Source organism: Lactuca sativa, chromosome 6 (genome assembly GCF_002870075.4).
Source record: "Lactuca sativa cultivar Salinas chromosome 6, Lsat_Salinas_v11, whole genome shotgun sequence".
Lineage (NCBI taxonomy): Eukaryota > Viridiplantae > Streptophyta > Magnoliopsida > Asterales > Asteraceae > Lactuca > Lactuca sativa.
In genome coordinates this window covers 54,816,137-54,837,910 of record NC_056628.2, presented here as the reverse complement: position 1 = coordinate 54,837,910, position 21,774 = coordinate 54,816,137, and the positions used below count along the sequence as shown (strand labels likewise).

The following is a 21,774-nucleotide window of genomic DNA, read 5'->3' as shown; positions in this document are numbered from 1 at the left end:
TGTCATGTTTCGATACAGACCAATAAGCATAAACGATAACATTACAAGTCATTCAACAAATATATACATATACAGACTTGTAAACAAAACAACTTGATGGTTCATCCATCTTATGCCCCCGCGCCACTTCCTGTAATACAAATAAAACTGAGTGGGTCAGGCTTGGGAGCCTGGTGAGCATATAGGGTTTTCAACCCACAATAAATAATTATATTTAATTTCCACCAACCAACAATAACCCAACTACCCATTCCCGTTATTCTCACTCTATGTCCCTAAAACAACTAACATAAGGGACCTAGTCTAAGAATATTTCATCGGGGAGACAACACATGCTTCGGGGGTTCCTCAGCAATATAAGTCAAATAAGGCAACCATGAGGGGGATGGAGTACAGCGAATGAACACCCAAGTTCATTAACACCTACAGGTGGCGAACCTGCTAATGTTTCCACGAGACTATCTAGAAATGTCTGTGGTCGTCATATAAACTCCGCTAAATGACTAAATCAAACAACAACGAGTCCTCTCATCTGTTTATTACACACCAACTCTCTACCCATGTTCTACCCAACATATTAGTAGATAAAAATATAAATTTGTATACATAGATAAAAACCTGTATAGCATGCTTTGATCAATACATATTCCACATAACAGATGAGGCACACACACATAACACGTATTTCATAGAAAACAAATCAGATCTATGAGATAGAAGAGAGTGAATATACATTCACACATATAACACAAAATATACACATAACACGTATTTCGTATAAAATACTTCATAATTATGCGTTAGAAGAAAGTGACCACACATTCACACCTATAAACAACAATATACTTAATACACTCGAACCATACTTGTATTATTATCGTGTTTGTGAAAGGTAGTATACACTCACTTGATCAGAAGATGATCAGACAGCACTACGGCTTGCAGAAGTAGTAATCCTCAGAAGATCTGGAAGATCTTCACAAAAATCGAACTTCTCGCGGACAGAGCTTCGGCTCGGGAATCGCACTTCTCGGGATCTTCAGGATCTTGGGACTTGCTTCGGGACTCAGGAATATTACCAGGGCTTCGGGGTACTTCTGACACGCAAATCGAGGTAAAACGGGAGAGAGAGAAGAGAGAAAAATAGCAAAAGAGTCGGCTGCCCTCGCATCCTATTTATAGGAGGCTAGAGCCTCGAAGTACGCAGGGCGTACTGGTCCGAAATCGTCATTGCTTACGTATCCGAAGTGCTCGAGTGCGAGTGTCGACATTCCTCGGTGTACGCGGGGCGTACTTCGGATGAGTCCGATGACTCCTCTTCGGATAATGCCGGATTTTCCAATTAAATTTAAATACAAATTATTTAATAACTTCGGAAATTCATATCTCCTTCATACGAACTCCGTTTTCGACGTTCTTTATATCCACGCGAAGGTGAGACTACGCTCCACAACTTTCGTTTAGACTCCGTCGGCTAATTTTAACTTTATTTTTATTATTTATTTTTAATAGGTCGGGACAGAAAAACTACATTATAAATTCATAACTTCTTCGTTTGACGTCCGTTCTCGCCTAACTTTTTATCGCTTCGATACCAACAACGAGATCTTCGATTCTCGTTTAGATCGATTCGACTAAAAACCGCTTGATCTCAAATTGAGTATTTCAGGCTGCATACCGCTAAGTCGAAACTTCAGTAAATCATAACTTCCTCATACGAAATCAGATTTGGGCGTTCTTTATATATTCGGAAACCTCGTTTCAACTACTACAACATTATCCAAAGATAACGAGTTAATTTTACACTTAAATTTTGACGCTTATTTTTATTCTTAATTAATCAAACCACATAATTAATCAATTAAGCACAAAACACATAATACTCAAATAATACAATCGTATTATTTCAAAACGGGTTACAAAGGTTAACCTAGACTATTACATTGCTAAAAATGGCAGGCCCGGAAACACAAGTGTTACAATTCTCTCCACCTTAGAATGATTCCGTCCCCGGAATCACACATCAACAAACAAATGCGGATAGCGAATCAACATGTCACTCTCTGTCTCCCAGGTGAGATTCGGCCCATTAGTGTGTTTCCATCGGACAAGCACTAACCCAACCATTTTGCGTCGCAACTTCTTAGTCTTTCGGTCAACAATTGCCTCTGGTTCTTCAATCAACCTTTTGTTTTCATCAATTCTCAATTCAGAAATTGGAATTATATCGGGAACTTCTCCCGTGAACTTCCTCAAATAACACACATGAAAAGTGTTGTGAATTCCATTCAGTTCTTCGGGTAATTCGAGCTTGTAATCTTGGTTCCCAATCCTCTAAAGAACTTTAAACGGTCCAATAAACCTTGGACTCAACTTTCCCCTTTTACCAATTCTTATAAGTCCCTTCCACGGCGAGACTTTAAGCAAAACCGAATCTCCAACTTCCACTACTAGAAAAACAGCCTTTTACGACGCTCATTGCGCGTCGTAAAAGGCTCAGACGACGCGCAAATGCGCGTCAAGGAAGGCCTTATCATAAAGAGAGACGACGCGCATTTACGACGCTCATTTACGACGCGCAATTACGATGCGCGTTTACGATACACAATGCGTATCAAGGAAGGCCCTGTCATAAAGGAAGACGACACGCATTCGCGTGTCGTAACCTTACGACACGCGTGTTAATGACACGCAACGCGTATCAAGAAAGCCCTTGTCAAGAAAGGCCATGTCATAAATGAAGATGACACACATTTTTGCATATCGTAATTTTAATTTTTTTTTTTAAAAAAATATTTATAGATTTACTGATTTTCAAATTAAATTTGCATTTCATGTCTCATAATACAAAAAAATACAATACATTGCACAAAAGTTAATGTCATACAAATAATCATTCCAATAGTAGACAAATGTAATACATCAAATAATCATTCCAATAGTAGACAAATGTAACATTTCAACATTTTTTAATGTAATTAATTAAATTATTAGCCAAATTTCTTAAACTACCAACATACTTTTCTATGAAGAGCATTAACACTATTCTTTTCCATCAAAAACTTCAAAACCTGCATAATTAAATTAATGTTTAATCAGCTACAGGTCAATAAGGTAGGTTTAAGAAAAAGATTTTCATAATAATTAGATTCTACTTACCACTGTTGTTAATGACATTGAAAGAAGCAGCCCAACAAACACCCCATCAGAAGGATTACTACCACATAACCGTTGATATTTGATACTTTATTACTAAATGAAACAAAAAACAAAGTTAAAAAGTAAACAAAATCAGAAGATTTTAGTCAAACTTACAGAGGCTGTAATTCCAAATATTACTAAATGACATTGATTGAACAACCTGCAAATTTACCATTTTGTCCCTATGAGATTCACTACTGAACACATTCTACAGTTTGTAAACTATAATATATATATATATATATATATATATATATATATATATATATATATATATATATAATCATTGTGAAAAGCAAGAAATTAGAAGTGGAAATTTCTGAATGTATTATTCCCATCAGATGTTGAAAAATGCTCAAAATTTGACAACAAGACACGAAACTAGTGAAGCCTTTTCTGAAGCACAACATTGAAAACGTTGCAAATCTAGATAAAACTTATATATATAAGATGGTTTAAGCTATCAAATTACCTTTTAGAACCAACCACGTCTACCAAATTTAACCTTCCAAACCAAAGGTGAGTCACGGAATCCTTTACCCTATATTGACACAATGTTCATATCTGTTCCTGCCTCTTTCCTATTTGCAGCACCCTAATAAAGCATGCAAACTAATTTTAAATCTGATATAATCATAAATAAGTGGTAACAAAGTTTAAAGTTTCACTATATTGACACATGCACCTGCAGTAAAAGGCAAATCTGAATAAGAACAAACTTTATACATATATACAAGCAAGTATTGTAATACACAATAACAATAACAAATATCAAATTACCCTTTGCTTACCTTTTCTTATGGCCACCTCCAAAAGTGAGAATTTGATAAAAGATTTAGGTCACGCATTCTCTCATCAAGCTTTGTATCCAAAAGTGAGAATTTGATAAAAGATTTAAAAAGTGGGAAAATATCAAGAATATAGAGGATAATACATTAAGAAAAAAAAATTACCTTCACAAAGAGCAAGTTTCAACCTTCTTCCCCAACAATGTTTGAAAGCAAAAAGCTCATATATATCGATCTCTGCTAAAAGGATATCTATTGCTTGATGATCTTTCTGCAAATTGAAGTACATAATATATTAGGCATATGATAATAAGGAGAGAATTATCTTTTTGTTTTCATTTTTTATTTTTAATGCTCCTTTCACTCCTGTAATCCAACACATAACAGGATAAATAAATAAATAAAAACTAATAGAGATTAATGTTCTCCAAAATGAAGAATATGATATTTGATAAGATTGTATAGTAGTTAGAATACATACATCCCCAAATGCAACAAACTTTTCCTGAATTGGATCTTGCAAGTGATCTTCAGCCTCTTCTTCAATAATTTCTGATATTATAGAACATGACAAACCTGGATAACTTTTGATTGAATAATATCAACCACATCTTTCTCTTGATATTTCCTCTCAACATTCCTGGAGTCTTGGAGTCATTGCATTCATTAAAGCTTCCTGAATATGTAATAAAACCATGGAAAATTACTATTTAATAATAATGTTAAATTATAATGTTAAATTTAATATGCATAAAAAAGAGAACCTCATTTAAGTCAGGTTTAAAATAATCTTAATGATTTACAGTAATGTTTCCACAAATGCCCCTTCCACATGGTGAAGCACAGGTGCATGTTCCTCCCCTGACTCCATCCGTAATTTATGTATCTATATATATTTTTTAAACATCATTTATCCGGTCAACACTTGATCTTAAAAAACAAAGCCTCAATAGCTATCAGTGTACTAATTAAAACCCATACATTGCTGAGAAATTGAAAAGCCTTCTCGATCCCTTAGTTACTAAAGAGCATATGGAGACTGGTATTCTCTGAATCACATCAACAGCTGCTCCAGACCTGATATTCTCTGCATCACATCAACATCTCACTGTAAAATCAATGAGTGTAACAATTTTTTTTATAGTTTTACTTTTGAAGATCATTAAGATTTGAAGACCATACCTTTGCACCACATAAAACTAGAAGACATAGAGAGCTAGAGTCCATAACCTTAACAGCCCCACCTAAGGAGATTGAGTGATCCTTTTCATTTTGATCCCATTTGTCAAAAACATACAATCAGAATTAAGAACAATATTTTATAATAAAAATAGGGGAAAATCTATAACAAGATGAAAGTGACAATGAAGTGAATTGACATTCTAACTTGTTTCTTGAGGATAGAGTGCAACTTCAAGTCCTGATTCAGGTGTTGTATCATTATCAAATCAATTTAAAAATGAAATTCAGCCATTTATGATGTTCACCCATCATTATCAAATCAATTTATGTCTCGCCAAAGTTTCTTATCATTCTTGTAACCAGGCAGTATGCCGCTAGAGTCTGGACAATATTTACAGTGCAAGGAGACAATGAAATAGCTTTTTTCAACAATATCTTAATATTGAAGTGCGATAAGAATGTTCCAGAAAAAGTGAGTAATGAAGGATAGCTTTGTGTAATGAAATGTAGCTTATATCAACATATAATCAACTTTGGTTTAAAAAAAATCAACTATATAGATGAAATGAACTTGAAAAAAAATCAACTATATAGATGAAACATGAATATTTGTGTAAATTCATAGTTTTTATTATTATTATTATTTAGGTCTAAATAATCAAGATTCGTAAGTTGGAGACATGGAGATTCATGGAATGAAGATTTCTATATTAGATGGAGACAATGAGAATCAGTCCATAATAGTTTAGATGATAAATTACAGAAAAAAAATAGATAAAGAGCAATGGGGAATAATTCTTTTTGAATACTTCTGCAACAAACCCAGATAAATAATTCGAGAAAATTCGTAAATTGTTTCTCAAAAACTTGAGAATTATTCTCATTCTGTCATAAATAGAAAAGAAAGAAGATTCCCACTTTTATTGTCAGAAATTGGCATACAATCCATAACATACAAAAGTAATAAATCTTCCCCCCAAAACTAAACCCTAATTGATTCTTCAACAAAAATATGAACACCCATTGAAATTTCTTGACCATAATAAAATATCATTAATTTCAAATCCAACCGTTGGATATTGACCAATGAATTAACAGGTATACTTCGACTGCCAAATGCAAAAAAGTCATTTTAATAGCGATTTTTTAAGTTTTTTGAGTTCAAATCCGCGTTCAATAATGAAATACTTTACTTTAGTAAATGTCTCTTTTAAATTTAAAATAATCCAACAAATTCACACAAACACGCATAAACAGTTTAAATTCTGGTACTTTAAACACATATAGAAGAAAATTAGAAACTTTCTACGATTTCTCAATAACCCAAAAGAGAAAACCACATAAACAGTATTATATATGTGGTTATGTTGAAGATAAGTCACAAAAACAATGTTTCGAACCCTTAAATTTCTCAAGTTTTTGCAAAATTTTCATGAACTAATAAGCACTTACAAGAAAGAGAGTTCGGGCATTGAGCTGACCTGATGAATCAGAATCAGATTTAGAACTTTAGAAATTTGATATGTATCCCCAATCAGCTGCTGCCTCTTCGACTTCAACTCTCATGATATACATGTAAATTTAGCAAAAAAGGATAGATTATGTCTTCAGTATCAAGATTTTGACTAAACGAGTAGAAGAAAACAACATGTTTTGAGGGTGCTTAGTCGAATACAGGAGAGGTGCCATCCGTAGGCCAGCAGCTACAACATTGTGAAATTGAGGCCAGGATTTAAGTTCTTGTATATTCCTTATATTTGGATCCAAGTTAACCTATGAAGCATGAAAAGAGTAAGATTTAAAATTAATGTACAGATAAATATTCCTTTTTTTCACAAAACAATAAGCACGACTTCCAAAGTCTTGATCCAAAAATATAGGTAGCTTACAACAATATGCCTATAAAAGTCGTGTTCTTTTTTTTCTCCTTTAAAGTGCTAATCTTTTGGATATGACAGAATGCCACACCATTGAGATAGTCACCCATGCATGTTTGAAAGAAATAGTAATTGTTTCAGATAAAAGGTACATAAACTAGCACTATAACTCTAAACAAACAAACATGTGTCCCTGTAGCTCGGGACATTTTTTCTTGCTCCTGAAGAGCTTCTTCCACTCTCTGAACTGCAGCTCTAGCTTTCTCAATTTCAGTTCTTGCAAAAGCTCTCTCTTCACCAACAAGCTTTTTTTTGCATCTTCTAAAGCCTGCACTTGCTTGGGTAGTTCTTCAAGTTTGCTGCTATTACCCTTTGAAAAAGATTTGTTTAATAATATATTAACTCTTAACATATTAAATAAAAACAATAAAAAAATAAAATTAAATAGACCATACCAATTTCCCTGAAATGACACAATGTGATTCAGTGTCTACTGCCCTGCTTTCCCTACAAATTTAATCTCATCAAGTAGGTTTGGTTTGGCTATATCTCTTTTTTCATGAATCCGTACAGTATAACTGTTCTGAAGTGTTGTTTCTTGTTTACATAATAGCTTAATAGGGACAGGATTTAATCTGTTATATATGGGTGTTCCATGTCTTTATGCTGACCATATATGGATGTAATCATGTAAATCACAACTTTGAAAAAATATTAAGATAAAGTCCAGAAGACCAGAAGTCTGAAAAATAGAAGCATAAGCAAGTAAATAAACTATCATACCTTAAACCACGATATACAATACGCCCTAACTCAATAGCAGATTCTCCTGGACGGCCTGACTCGAATGAAGGATCTGCCATGGGTGAGAACTCAATGTAGATTGCAAGTGTCCTTTCACTAGGCTTGTCTCGATAAGGTTGTACTAGTTGTCCTGTGACAAATCCCATAACTCGAGTATGTCCAAGCTGGATCTCTGATGAACCATCTTCTCTACAATATGAAAAACTCATCGTTCATCAACAAACCATTTACTTTTAGCCAACAGAATACGAAATCAAGGGATGACTTTGGGATTTCTTACCTTCCGAAGACAATAGATAGTTTTCTATAATCGAAGGACGGCTACCATCAACTCTAAGGTCAGATAGTAATGCAAACTCGATGAATTTCTTCTCATTCACCGACACTGTTACACTAGGGTTTATAAGGGAGAAGATTGATGAAGAAGTTGAAACCAATGAGAGAATGAAAGCATACATACCTACTTGCCTGTAGACGGAGTAGTTGTTGCTGGTTGTTGCAGACGCGGGTGGTGGCGGTTTTTCGTCTCTTCGCTTTGAGTCGATGAGAGGGTTTTAGGAGGGTTTGGACCCAAATCGATTTATATCTAGGCCTCCATGGTTGACTTACTGAAGATGGTGAAGCGGATCGGAGAAGAGGGAGAGGGGAGAATCGATGGCGGAGATGAAAGAAGAAAGAAGGTAGAAAAGAGGGTTTTCAAAATTTTAGGGATTTCGTTTTCCCCGGTATCTACTAAACACGCGTTTCTTTAAAATTATAAAGCAACACTTATAGAAGACGCACATTTTAGATAAAGTGACCTCCGTGTTTTTAATTTTTTTACATTAGACACTAATATAAGGGCACGCAATAATGCGTGACCTAAATCCTTAAATTTTTTGAAGAGATGATACTTTTTTAATGTCACTCTCTTTTGCGTAACATAAATCAATGAGTGTCGTGGTTTGCGCGTCATAAAAGGGTCTTTTTCTTGTAGTGAATTCGAAGGTCATTGGCCTTCGCTTCTTGTCAGCATAGCTCTTTTGACGATCTTAAGCTGCTAACATTCTTTCCCTGATCACTTTCAACTTCGCAGCAGTCTGATGGACCATCTCGGGTCCCATAAACTACTTTTCCCCAGCCTCAAGCCAACAAGACGGCGTACGACACTTCTGTCCGTACAAAGCTTGATAAGGTGCCATCTTAATGCTTGAGTGAAAACTATTATTATAGGAAAATTCTACCAATGGTAAATGTTCATCCCAATTACCTAGGAATTCCAAGGTACATGCTCTTAGCATATCTTCAAGTGTTTGTATCGTTCTTTCACTCTGACCATCAGTCTGCGGATGGTAAGCTGTACTTAAACACAACTTGGTACCCAATTCCTCTTGTAGACTTTTCCAAAACCTCGAGGTGAAATGGCTATCACGATCCAACACAATCGTTAACGGAACACCGTGAAGTCTCACAATTTCCTTCATGTAAGAATTCGCAAGGTTTTCCATAGACCATTTCTCCTTGGCTGCTATGAAATGCGCACTCTTAGTGAATCGATCAATGACCACCCAAATCATGTCGTGACCATTCTTTGTTCTGGGCAGTTTAGTGACAAAATCCATAGCAATGTCTTCCCACTTACCCATAGGCACAGGCAATGGTTCTAAACTCCCGTACGGTTTCTGATGTTGTGTCTTGACTCTCGCACAAGTCACACACTCAGCCACATACTTTGTGACATCAAGCTTCATCGTCGGCCACCAGTAGTAGGGTTTCAGGTCCCTATACATTTTAGTGCTACCAGGATGAATCGAGTACATGGTTTTGTGAGCTTCTTCCATCAGAAGACCCCTAATTCCTCCTGACTTAGGTACCCAAATACGATCTTGGAATGCCTTCAGTCCATGACTGTTTACACCGAACATCAACGTTTTGCCCAAACGTTCCTCCTTTCGGTCATTCCTTTCAGAAGCTTCCTCTTGAGCTTTCTTTATACTTTCCACAATGGTCGAGACAACTTCAATTCTCAACGCTCTTGGCCTTTTCCTTTCAAGATTGACTTTCCGACTGAGAGCATCAGCAACAACATTAGCTTTACCGGGATGGTAAAGTATCTCACAGTCGTAGTTCTTGAGTAACTCTAGCCAGCGTCGTTGCCTCATATTTAACTCTTTTTGATTAAAGAGATATTGGAGACTCTTATGATCAGTGAAAATTTTACACTTCGTGCCATAGAGGTAATACCTCCATATTTTCAGAGCGAAAACTACCGCTGGCAACTCCAAATCATGAGTCGGGTAATTCTTTTCATGCTCCTTCAGCTGTCGAGACGCATATGCTATCACCTTTTCTCTTTGGGTCAAAACACAACCCAATCCAACCCCAGACGCATCGCTATAAACAGCGAAGTCTTCAACTCCATCGGGTAAAGAAAGTATCGGTGCCTCACATAGTTTCTTCTTTAGTTGCTCGAATGCTTCTTTATGCTTATCACTCCAAGCATAAGTAGCTCCATTGTGGGTCAAAGCTTTTAATGGAGTAGCAATCGAAGAAAAGCCTTGGATAAACCTTCGGTAATATCCGGCTAATCCTAAAAAGCTTCGGACCTCCGTGGGACTTTTCGGTTGTTCCCACTTCATCACAGCTTCAATCTTTGCTGGATCAACCATTATCCCTTCTTGGCTGACCACGTGACCCAAGAATTGGACTTCACGAATCCAAAAATCACACTTAGAGAACTTTGCATACAGCTTCTCCTTCTTCAAGACTTCTAACACTTCTCGCAAGTGTCTGCCATGCTCCTCTTGGCTTTTCGAGTAAATCAGAATGTCATCTATGGACACTATCACAGATTTATCAAGGAACGGATTACAAACCCTATTCATCAAATCCATGAACGCTGCTGGAGCATTGGTTAGTCCAAACGACATAACCAAGAACTCGTAGTGTCCATATCTAGTTCTGAATGCAGTCTTCTCGATATCTTGCTCTCTTACTTTTAGCTGATGATATCCTGACCATAGATCGATCTTCGAGAAATAGCTCGAACCTTGCAATTGATCAAATAGGTCATCAATCCTCGGCAACGGATATCTATTCTTTATTGTTGCCTTGTTCAGCTCTCTGTAATCAATGCACATTCTCATACTTCCATCTTTCTTCTTCACAAATAACACCGGAGCTTCCCAGGGTGATGAACTACGTCTAATGAAACCTTTGTCCAATAACTCCTGAAGTTGCATCATTAGCTCCTGCATCTCCGTCGGTGCTAGTCGGTAAGGTGCTTTTGCTATTGGCGTGGTCCCTGGTAACAAGTCTATTCTGAACTCCACTTGTCTATTAGGTGGTAATCCAAGAAGATCTTCGGGAAATACTTCCGGATACTCACACACCACTGGAATACTCTGCATCACCTTCTTTTCTTTCTTAGCATCAATCACGAATGCTAAATATGATGTACATCCCTTGGTCAAACACTTTCTGGCTTTCATTAGGGAAATGATTCCAGAATTTACTCGCCGTTTGTCCCCGTACACCATAAATGAATCCTTCCCAGGCGGGTTTACTTTAACTATCTTCTTCTTGCACAATATTTCGGCATCATTGGCGCTAAGCCAATCCGTTCCCAACACGATGTCGAAACCATTAAGCTCGATAGGCAATAATTCCTCGTGAAACTTATTCCCATTAAGGTCGATTAAGATGTTTTTTTATACGATGGCTAACAGGTACAAACTTGCCACTAGCTACTTCGACTAATAAAGCATCATCTAGTCTATCAACAGGAAAAGCTAGCTTTCTACCAAACTCATGCGAAATAAAGGAGTAGTTGGCTCCAAAATCAAACAAAATTTGAGCAGGTAATTCGTTTACGAGAAAGGTACCTGAAGCGACATCAGCTTCATCTTTCGCAGCCTCAAGTGTCATCTGGAAGGCTCTCGCCTTCGGCTTTGGTGGAATGTTGGGCTTTGATGCCTCCTTCTTCTTCGGACAGTCTTTCAAAATATGCCCCTCTTCATTACAACCAAAACACATCCTTTTTTTGTTCGGACACTCATTGGCAAAATGCCCAATTTTTCCGCACTTGTAGCAGGTTACATCCTCGCTACATTTCCCAAAGTGCTTTTTCTTACACTTATCACACCACTTCGCTTCGCCTCCTTTTCCTCCAAACTTTTTCGAATCAGATTTCAAAAATTTGCTTTTCTTACTGGAACCAGATGTTCCCTCAAACTTTCTCTTCTCACCAACCTCAACCTCGTCGGTGGTTCTCCCCTTAATCATGTTCTCAACAGACTTGGCAGCCTAGATAGCTGCCTCTAGAGTATGTGTCTGACGTACTGGCACCTCGTACTCCCATGGGAGTCCCTTCGCATACCGGTCCACCTTTTTCAACTCGTCTGGGACGATACGCAAGGAAAACTCCATCTTATCGGTGAAGTTATTGGTGTATTCATCAACTGACATGCTGCCTTTCGTCAATGCCAAAAACTTATTCTCTAGTTCTAACAGATTTTAAGCCGAGCAGAACTTGCGCTTGAACTGCACCAAAAATTCTGCCCATGTCAATTGCAGTGGCTCATTAGGGCTCAAAGTCTTCCCAAGAGTGTTCCACCAACGAACGGCTCCACCTCGGAATTGTCGCACTGCATAGATAGTCTGCAACTTGCCTCTGCAGCCACAAGTCATGAAGGCTAACTCCATTTCGGAGATCCAACCCATAACTCCAATCGGATCCTCCTTTCCATTGAAGGTCGATGGTTTGCAAGTTAGAAAGTCCTTGTACTTGCATCCCATTCCATCATTCCTTCCATCATGGTTGTTTTGCCTAACTATCGGTGGGTTGGCTTGACTAATAGACCCACTGAAGTTTCCACCTTCCGAGTGCCCTTCATTTAATTCAGGCTCTTCCACACGAATTGACAGTTCTTCACGATTTTGTTAAAGCAACCGTCTAGTTTCATCCATCTGACGATCCAACATTGTTTGAATCATCATTTGCACACCAGCCATGGTTATTGGCTCATGTGCTGCTGCTACGACAGGTATTTGCTCAATCACTGGTGGTTGATTCCTGTTTTCATCAGCATTTCCAACTCCACTTCTGGTTCTCACCATTTTGATCTACACACTGAATAAGGTGAAATTAGATCCTCATTCACGATAGATATTCAAATCATCCATATCACTCTGAAACGTTTACATGCTAGTTCTAAATTCGTAGACGTACGCCTAGAATCCTACACACATAAGGTTTCTAGATCCGGTCGGCAACAGACCATAGATCCGAACAAATAATATCATATATGGCAACATATAACATTTAGCACATAAAAGCATTTTAGGCAACTTCCCTAAAATAAACTAGTGCTCGTGTCTAAAACATAACAGACACACATCTCAAAATTTCACTTAGCATTCTAAGTTTAAGTCTAGAAATCCTACAAATTCCTAGTTTGCTTAAACTAATGCTCTGATACCAACTGTGACATCCCCAAAATCTCGGCCAGAAAAGACCGATTTTCATTTATGCTTTTAAAATAATTTTAGAGTAAATCCTTTTGATTTGAAAGAGTTGCGGAATTTGTTCCCAAAAATAAAACATGATAAAACAATGTTTACCAAAGCATTTCATAAAAGAAATGTATTTTCATTATATAATCAAAACTCGGGGTGTCATGTTCCGATACAGACCAATAAGCATAAACGATAACATTACAAGTCATTCAACAAATATATACATATACAGACTTGTAAACAAAACAACTTGATGGTTCATCCATCTTATGCCCTCGCGCCACTTCCTGTAATACAAATAAAACTGAGTGGGTCAGGCTTGGGAGCCTGGTGAGCATATAGGGTTTTCAACCCACAATAAATAATTATATTTAATTTCCACCAACCAACAATAACCCAACTACCCATTCCCGTTATTCTCACTCTATGTCCCTAAAACAACTAACATAAGGGACCTAGTCTAAGAATATTTCATCGGGGAGACAACACATGCTTCGGGGGTTCCTCAGCAATATAAGTCAAATAAGGCAACCATGAGGGGGATGGAGTACAGCGAATGAACACCCAAGTTCATTAACACCTACAGGTGGCGAACCTGCTAATGTTTCCACGATACTATCTAGAAAAGTCTGTGGTCGTCATCTAAACTCCGCTAGATGACTAAATCAAACAACAACGAGGCCTCTCATCTGTTTATTACACACCAACTCTCTACCCATGTTCTACCCAACATATTAGTAGATAAAAATATAAATTTTTATACATAGATAAAAACCTGTATAGCATGCTTTGATCAATACATATTCCACATAACAGATGAGGCACACACACATAACACGTATTTCATAGAAAACAAATCAGATCTATGAGATAGAAGAGAGTGAATATACATTCACACATATAACACAAAATATACACATAACACGTATTTCGTATAAAATACTTCATAATTATGCATTAAAGAAAGTGACCACACATTCACACCTATAAACAACAATATACTTAATACACTCGAACCATACTTGTATTATTATCGTGTTTGTGAAAGGTAGTATACACTCACTTGATCAGAAGATGATCGGACAGCACTACGGCTTGCAGAAGTAGTAATCCTCAGCAGATCTGGAAGATCTTCACAAAAATCGAACTTCTCGCGGACAGAGCTTTCAGACTCGCTAAAAATGGCAAGCCCGGAAACACAGGCGTTACAGAAGAAAACCTTTCAGACTCGCTATGGTCATTAAGAGTTCATGGTAATGTCATTTTGGGCTCACCAATGCTCCTGTCGTGTTTATGGATCTCATGAACCGCATGTGCAGACCGATGTTGGATCGGTCTATGATATTCTTTATATTTGATATATTAGCTTGTTCCAAGACTCAGGAGCAACATGAGGAGCACATGAAGGAGGTGCTGGAGACATTGAGGAGGGGGAGACTTTTTGCAAAGTTCTCCAAGTGTGAGTTCTGGCTGTGCGATGTGCAGTTTCTGGGGCAGCTTGTCAGCTAGAAGGGTATTTTGGTCGATCCGGCCAAGGTTGGGGCCATGATGCAGTGGGACGCTCTGAGGTCTCCATCTGATATTCAGAGTTTTCTTGGTTTGGTAGGGTATTATTGGAGATTCATCCAGGATTTCTCCAAGATTGTTGTTCCTCTGACCCGACTAACTAAGAAGTCGGTGACATTTCATTGGAGGCCTGAGCAGCAGGCAACTTTCGAGACTATTAGACAGCGATTGTGCAAGGTGCGGATTCTAACCTTGCCGGAGGGTGTCGATGATTTTGTAGTCTACTGTGATGCTTCGGTCTCGGTTATGGGTGCAGTTCTGATGCAGTGGGGTCGCGTGATCGCATATGCTTCAAGGTAGTTGAAGCCTCATGAGGCAAACTACCCGACGCATGATTTGGAGTTGGGGGCCATTGTCTTTCGCTCTCTAGATTTGGTGGCACTACCTCTATGGGGTTCGTTGTATCATATACATGAGCCACAAGAAATTGAGGTATTTGATGGATCAGTCAAATCTAAATATGAGGCAGCATCGTTGCTTAGATGTAGTGAAGGATTATGATAGTAAATCCTTTTGATTTGAAAGAGTTGCGGAATTTGTTCCCAAAAATAAAACATGATAAAACAATGTTTACCAAAGCATTTCATAAAAGAAATGTATTTTCATTATATAATCAAAACTCGGGGTGTCATGTTCCGATACAGACCAATAAGCATAAACGATAACATTACAAGTCATTCAACAAATATATACATATACAGACTTGTAAACAAAACAACTTGATGGTTCATCCATCTTATGCCCTCGCGCCACTTCCTGTAATACAAATAAAACTGAGTGGGTCAGGCTTGGGAGCCTGGTGAGCATATAGGGTTTTCAACCCACAATAAATAATTATATTTAATTTCCACCAACCAACAATAACCCAACTACCCATTCCCGTTATTCTCACTCTATGTCCCTAAAACAACTAACATAAGGGACCTAGTCTAAGAATATTTCATCGGGGAGACAACACATGCTTCGGGGGTTCCTCAGCAATATAAGTCAAATAAGGCAACCATGAGGGGGATGGAGTACAGCGAATGAACACCCAAGTTCATTAACACCTACAGGTGGCGAACCTGCTAATGTTTCCACGATACTATCTAGAAAAGTCCGTGGTCGTCATCTAAACTCCGCTAGATGACTAAATCAAACAACAACGAGGCCTCTCATCTGTTTATTACACACCAACTCTCTACCCATGTTCTACCCAACATATTAGTAGATAAAAATATAAATTTTTATACATAGATAAAAACCTGTATAGCATGCTTTGATCAATACATATTCCACATAACAGATGAGGCACACACACATAACACGTATTTCATAGAAAACAAATCAGATCTATGAGATAGAAGAGAGTGAATATACATTCACACATATAACACAAAATATACACATAACACGTATTTCGTATAAAATACTTCATAATTATGCATTAAAGAAAGTGACCACACATTCACACCTATAAACAACAATATACTTAATACACTCGAACCATACTTGTATTATTATCGTGTTTGTGAAAGGTAGTATACACTCACTTGATCAGAAGATGATCGGACAGCACTACGGCTTGCAGAAGTAGTAATCCTCAGCAGATCTGGAAGATCTTCACAAAAATCGAACTTCTCGCGGACAGAGCTTTCAGACTCGCTAAAAATGGCAAGCCCGGAAACACAGGCGTTACAGAAGAAAACCTTTCAGACTCGCTATGGTCATTAAGAGTTCATGGTAATGTCATTTTGGGCTCACCAATGCTCCTGTCGTGTTTATGGATCTCATGAACCGCATGTGCAGACCGATGTTGGATCGGTCTATGATATTCTTTATATTTGATATATTAGCTTGTTCCAAGACTCAGGAGCAACATGAGGAGCACATGAAGGAGGTGCTGGAGACATTGAGGAGGGGGAGACTTTTTGCAAAGTTCTCCAAGTGTGAGTTCTGGCTGTGCGATGTGCAGTTTCTGGGGCAGCTTGTCAGCTAGAAGGGTATTTTGGTCGATCCGGCCAAGGTTGAGGCCATGATGCAGTGGGACGCTCTGAGGTCTCCATCTGATATTCAGAGTTTTCTTGGTTTGGTAGGGTATTATTGGAGATTCATCCAGGATTTCTCCAAGATTGTTGTTCCTCTGACCCGACTAACTAAGAAGTCGGTGACATTTCATTGGAGGCCTGAGCAGCAGGCAACTTTCGAGACTATTAGACAGCGATTGTGCAAGGTGCGGATTCTAACCTTGCCGGAGGGTGTCGATGATTTTGTAGTCTACTGTGATGCTTCGGTCTCGGTTATGGGTGCAGTTCTGATGCAGTGGGGTCGCGTGATCGCATATGCTTCAAGGTAGTTGAAGCCTCATGAGGCAAACTACCCGACGCATGATTTGGAGTTGGGGGCCATTGTCTTTCGCTCTCTAGATTTGGTGGCACTACCTCTATGGGGTTCGTTGTATCATATACATGAGCCACAAGAAATTGAGGTATTTGATGGATCAGTCAAATCTAAATATGAGGCAGCATCGTTGCTTAGATGTAGTGAAGGATTATGATTGTGAGATCCCCTACCACCCGGGGAAGGCCAATGTGGTGGCCGATGCTCTCAGTCGCATGGCGGTCGCGGCTCCAATCAGGGATATATGCTTGAGGATGACAGTGATTACTCTATTGCTGGAGCGGATTCAGTAGGCACATGTCGAGGGTATGAAGGAGGTGTATCGTAAGTGTGAGAGGATTGTAGGTCAGGTGGCTTACTTCGATTATGATAGTCGTGGATTGTTAACCCTGCATCGTGGGGTATGGGTTCCTTATTGGGGCGGTGTGCACCAAGTTCTGATGGAGGAGGCTCACAAGTTAAGATTCTCCATTCATCCTGGGGCGAAAAAGATGTATCGAGATCTTCGCTCTGATTTGGTGGCCCTGCATGAAGCAGGATATAGCATGGTTTGTGGAGCGGTGCTTGACTTGCAGGAAAGTTGAGGCCAAACATCAGCGACTGCATGGCAAAATGCAGCCGTTAAAGATTCCTGCATGCAAATGGGACGACATCACTATGGATTTCATCACAAAGCTAGCCGAGATTTACATCCGCGAGGTGGTAGCACGTCATGAGGTGCCAATTTTTGTTGTGTCAGACTGATATTTTCACTTTACTTCCAGTTTTTGGAAGCGGTTTCACGATGAGATGGGCACTCGTCTTCACTTAAGTACATCCTTTCATCCTCAGACTATCACACCCCCAACCAGGAGGGCGGAAACGTCTGAGGGCGGATGGCATCATTGTATAGTATCAAAACAATTGAATATGAATGAAGCATAGCAACCAAACAACATATGTTAAGATAACATGCTTACATTGTTAACATATTGTATTTGTTCATGAAATTACACAAAAATGACATAAAGTATGAAATTTCAAAATTCAGCAAATCTGGTTCTTAGGTACCTGCTTACTGGTTCCATGAGAATACAAGTCACTTGAAAATTGTCAACATTGAATGTTGGTGAGTTCATAAGCATATTTGTATGAAAATATATGTAACATCTTTTTTTTGTAATAATTTGTAGTACTCCAGAAAATCCGATATTTTCTGTGAAAAATGGTTTGTAAGTTTCGTTCCAAAACTGTGAATAATTGCTTGCATGTCCTTCGTTTTCTTTTGTCTGTAATTGTAAAAAGTGTGTTCCTAGAAAATCCAATATTTTATGTTGTATGAAAAATTGTAGTATCAAAACCCGAAGACTAGAGTGGTGACAATAGTGTACTAAAAAATGAAACATAGTTTTGTATTTTATAAAACCAGTGAAGTGTATATTCTCCGTGAAACATCCCAAAAATACAAGCTAAAAATTTTGTTTTAAAATCATTTAGCAACGATAATATTATCACCACGTAATCAAATCATCAAACATGTATCTTAAAATCTCATAAAATCTGTCAACATATAACTGTCTCATATAAAATATCAGAGTAAACTCCCAGGCTACTAAAAACTGTGGTGTGTGCCATGCCATCAACTCGAGCCCTTCCCTTTGCTAGCTGAAGTACCTGAAACAAACACTGAAACTGTAATCACGAAGCTTAGTGAGCTCCCCCAAACTACCACATACCATACACATGTAACATGCAAGTAGGAGATACGGGCCCCGGCCATACTCATGGAGATACGTGCCCCGTCCACACTCATGGAGATATGGGCCCCGCCCACACTCCGCTAACTAGGAGATACCGGCCCTGACCACACTCTGCTAACTCTGAGATACGGGCCCCGCCCACACTCAGCTACTTCGAGATACGGGCCCCGCCCACACTCGACTGCTATGAGATACGGGCCCCACCCACAGTCAGCTACTAGCAGACATACAAGTATCACACAGACAACAAGTATAACAAAATTTATCATTCAGACTTATATCATAATCAAACTCAGCTACCAGGAAATACGAGCCCTGCCCACACTCAGCTAACTGGGAGATACGAGCCCCACCCACACTCAACTACTAATCATAACACGCTACGGGCCTGCCTTGGTGCCTTAGACTTGTTCCTACTAAAGGGAAACTCACCTCTTGACTGTCTGTTGAAACTCTGAGTGAGGAATCCCTATCTGCTGCTTCGGCGACTCTCCGGCTATAAATTTCCATAAAGATACTTAGTCAAAAGCTGATAACTACTCTTAGGTTAAAATGACCATTAAAGTCAACATCCTGGTCAAAGTCAACATCCAGTTTACTTGGCTCGCCGAGTTGGTCCACCAACTCTCCGAGTACCTATTCCTTCATCTTTACCCAACCCCGACTCTACTCGTCGAGTCTAGCAAGAACTCATCAAGTCCATCTTCATCATATGAGTGTGTCTAGTCTATGACTCGTCGAATTATATGAACAACTCGTCGAGTCCGTCTTCATGGGTTGGGTGATTGCCTTGGACTCGCCGAGTCCCATGGTTTCCAGGTCTGTTACTACGTCTACTTTGCTATGTCCTCATCCTGGACTCAACTAGTCCCCTTCTAGACTCAACTGGATCTCTTCGAATCATAAAAAGGTTGGGGAACCCAACCCGGACTCGCCGAGTCCCATGAACGACTCATCAAGTCGACTAATGTCCAAGTCCATCACTCAATTTCTGTTGTGCAAAACTCATCCAAAAGGTAGACCTGGGCTCCTAAGATAGATATAAAACATAAAGTCATGAACTTTACGTACATACATGGGACTTTTATGCTCAAAAGGACCAAAAATAGGGTTTATTACATACATGGGGTTCTCATGGCCATAACGATGGCACCTTTATGCCATGAGGACCTTCCAAAGTTCCAGATCTAAAGGTATATCAACTTGGGACATCCAAGTCTCAAGGATCAAGTTTCTTCGACCCAAAACTCCATAAAAATAACCACAAGGAGATCTACGAAACTACAAGTCAAGTATGAAGCTTGATTACAAGAAAGTGAAGAGAAAATGATGTTGTTCCTAGATCTACAAACTTCTCCTGAAGTTCTCCTTCTTCCTCTTCTTCACAAAAGCTTAAAATTACACAAGATTACTCAAAAATGGCACTCAAACACTCACAAGGCTCAAGGTGGCGAGTTAGGGTTTTTTGGATGTTGAGGGAGTGATAAGGGAGGCCACAAGGGTGTTATGTTCCTTTAAATAGGGGAACAAACCCTTAAAATTAGGGTTTCCATCAGACAGCTCCTACTTGCCAAGTGAGTCTTCCGACTTATCGAGTAGATCACTTAGTTCCCCGACCCGGATTCGATCCTACTCGACGAGTTGAGCCTCCAACTCACCGAGTCCAAGGGTAAAATATGAAGTTTGGCTTGAATTTAAATGCGTACCTGAGACCAGGCGTTACACTCTGTAAATCCAAAATAGTGTTGTTAATCCCTATGTAAGCTGTTATAACCATGCTTGATGTGACTGATATGCCTGTCATGATGTTCTTCGGGCGTCAGTTTCGGTAAGATATTTGTCACCTTAGACTAGCCTTGTCTAGCTGTAGCGAAAAACTCAGGTGTGGGGGTGTCAATCCCCGTATAGATCTATACACAATTACCCCGCGCTCCCTCCAGGAGAGTCTGGTTATAAGCACAGAACTTAGGGTGTACGCTAGGAAGGTACGATGAAGGTAGTGTCTCACTAGAGCATTAACGGATTTATGCAAATTTCGAGTCCCTTTATTGATTAAGGAAATAACCTTTCTATTGCAAACTTGTGACAGATGTTTTATGACATGCGTTTTGCAGGCTTCATATTATTCAGTTTATGACGCGCGTTTTACAGATTTTATGACACGCAGATTATTATCCATGCCTTAAGAGTTTTTATGACACAGAGTTTACGACACGCTAATGTTTCTGTCATGAACTGTTTTGTACACCATTTTGGTAAAACTATTTATAACACTTTATAAAAATAGTCATCATTAAGCGTGTCTAGTTGTAACATTTGGTGTAAAAATAGCATAAAATTTTGTGCTTTAAACCATTAAAATAGTGAATACAAGTTTACGACCATTTTACAAATATAATTATTTTTAGTAAAACATCAAACTATGTATTTACGTTTTGCACCTTGTTACCGTTTTGAAAGTTTTGAATCAAAAATATTTTCATGTTGGTTTGAATCTAGAGAGTCACGATTTTTATATTATCACAAATAATAAACTTTTCATTTTATCCAAATTTTTGTGTGGGTTTTATAAGCAAAATAGTGTGTGTGTGTGTGTGTGTATATCCAAGAGTTAAACATGCATGTATATATACATGGCATGTTTTCCAAACTTTTGAGTGTACAACCCATGTCCACAACTTTTTATGTAATATATAAGTTAACAAACCTATTCATCACGGTTTTTATGAAGATACATAAGAT

General features: G+C 38.5%; 1 pseudogene; it reads right to left on the bottom strand.

Moving 5' to 3' along the window:
* Positions 1–1,407: 1,407 nt before the first annotated feature.
* Positions 1,408–8,310, bottom strand: LOC111905420 (exosome complex component RRP45A-like; annotated as a pseudogene).
* Positions 8,311–21,774: the final 13,464 nt, after the last annotated feature.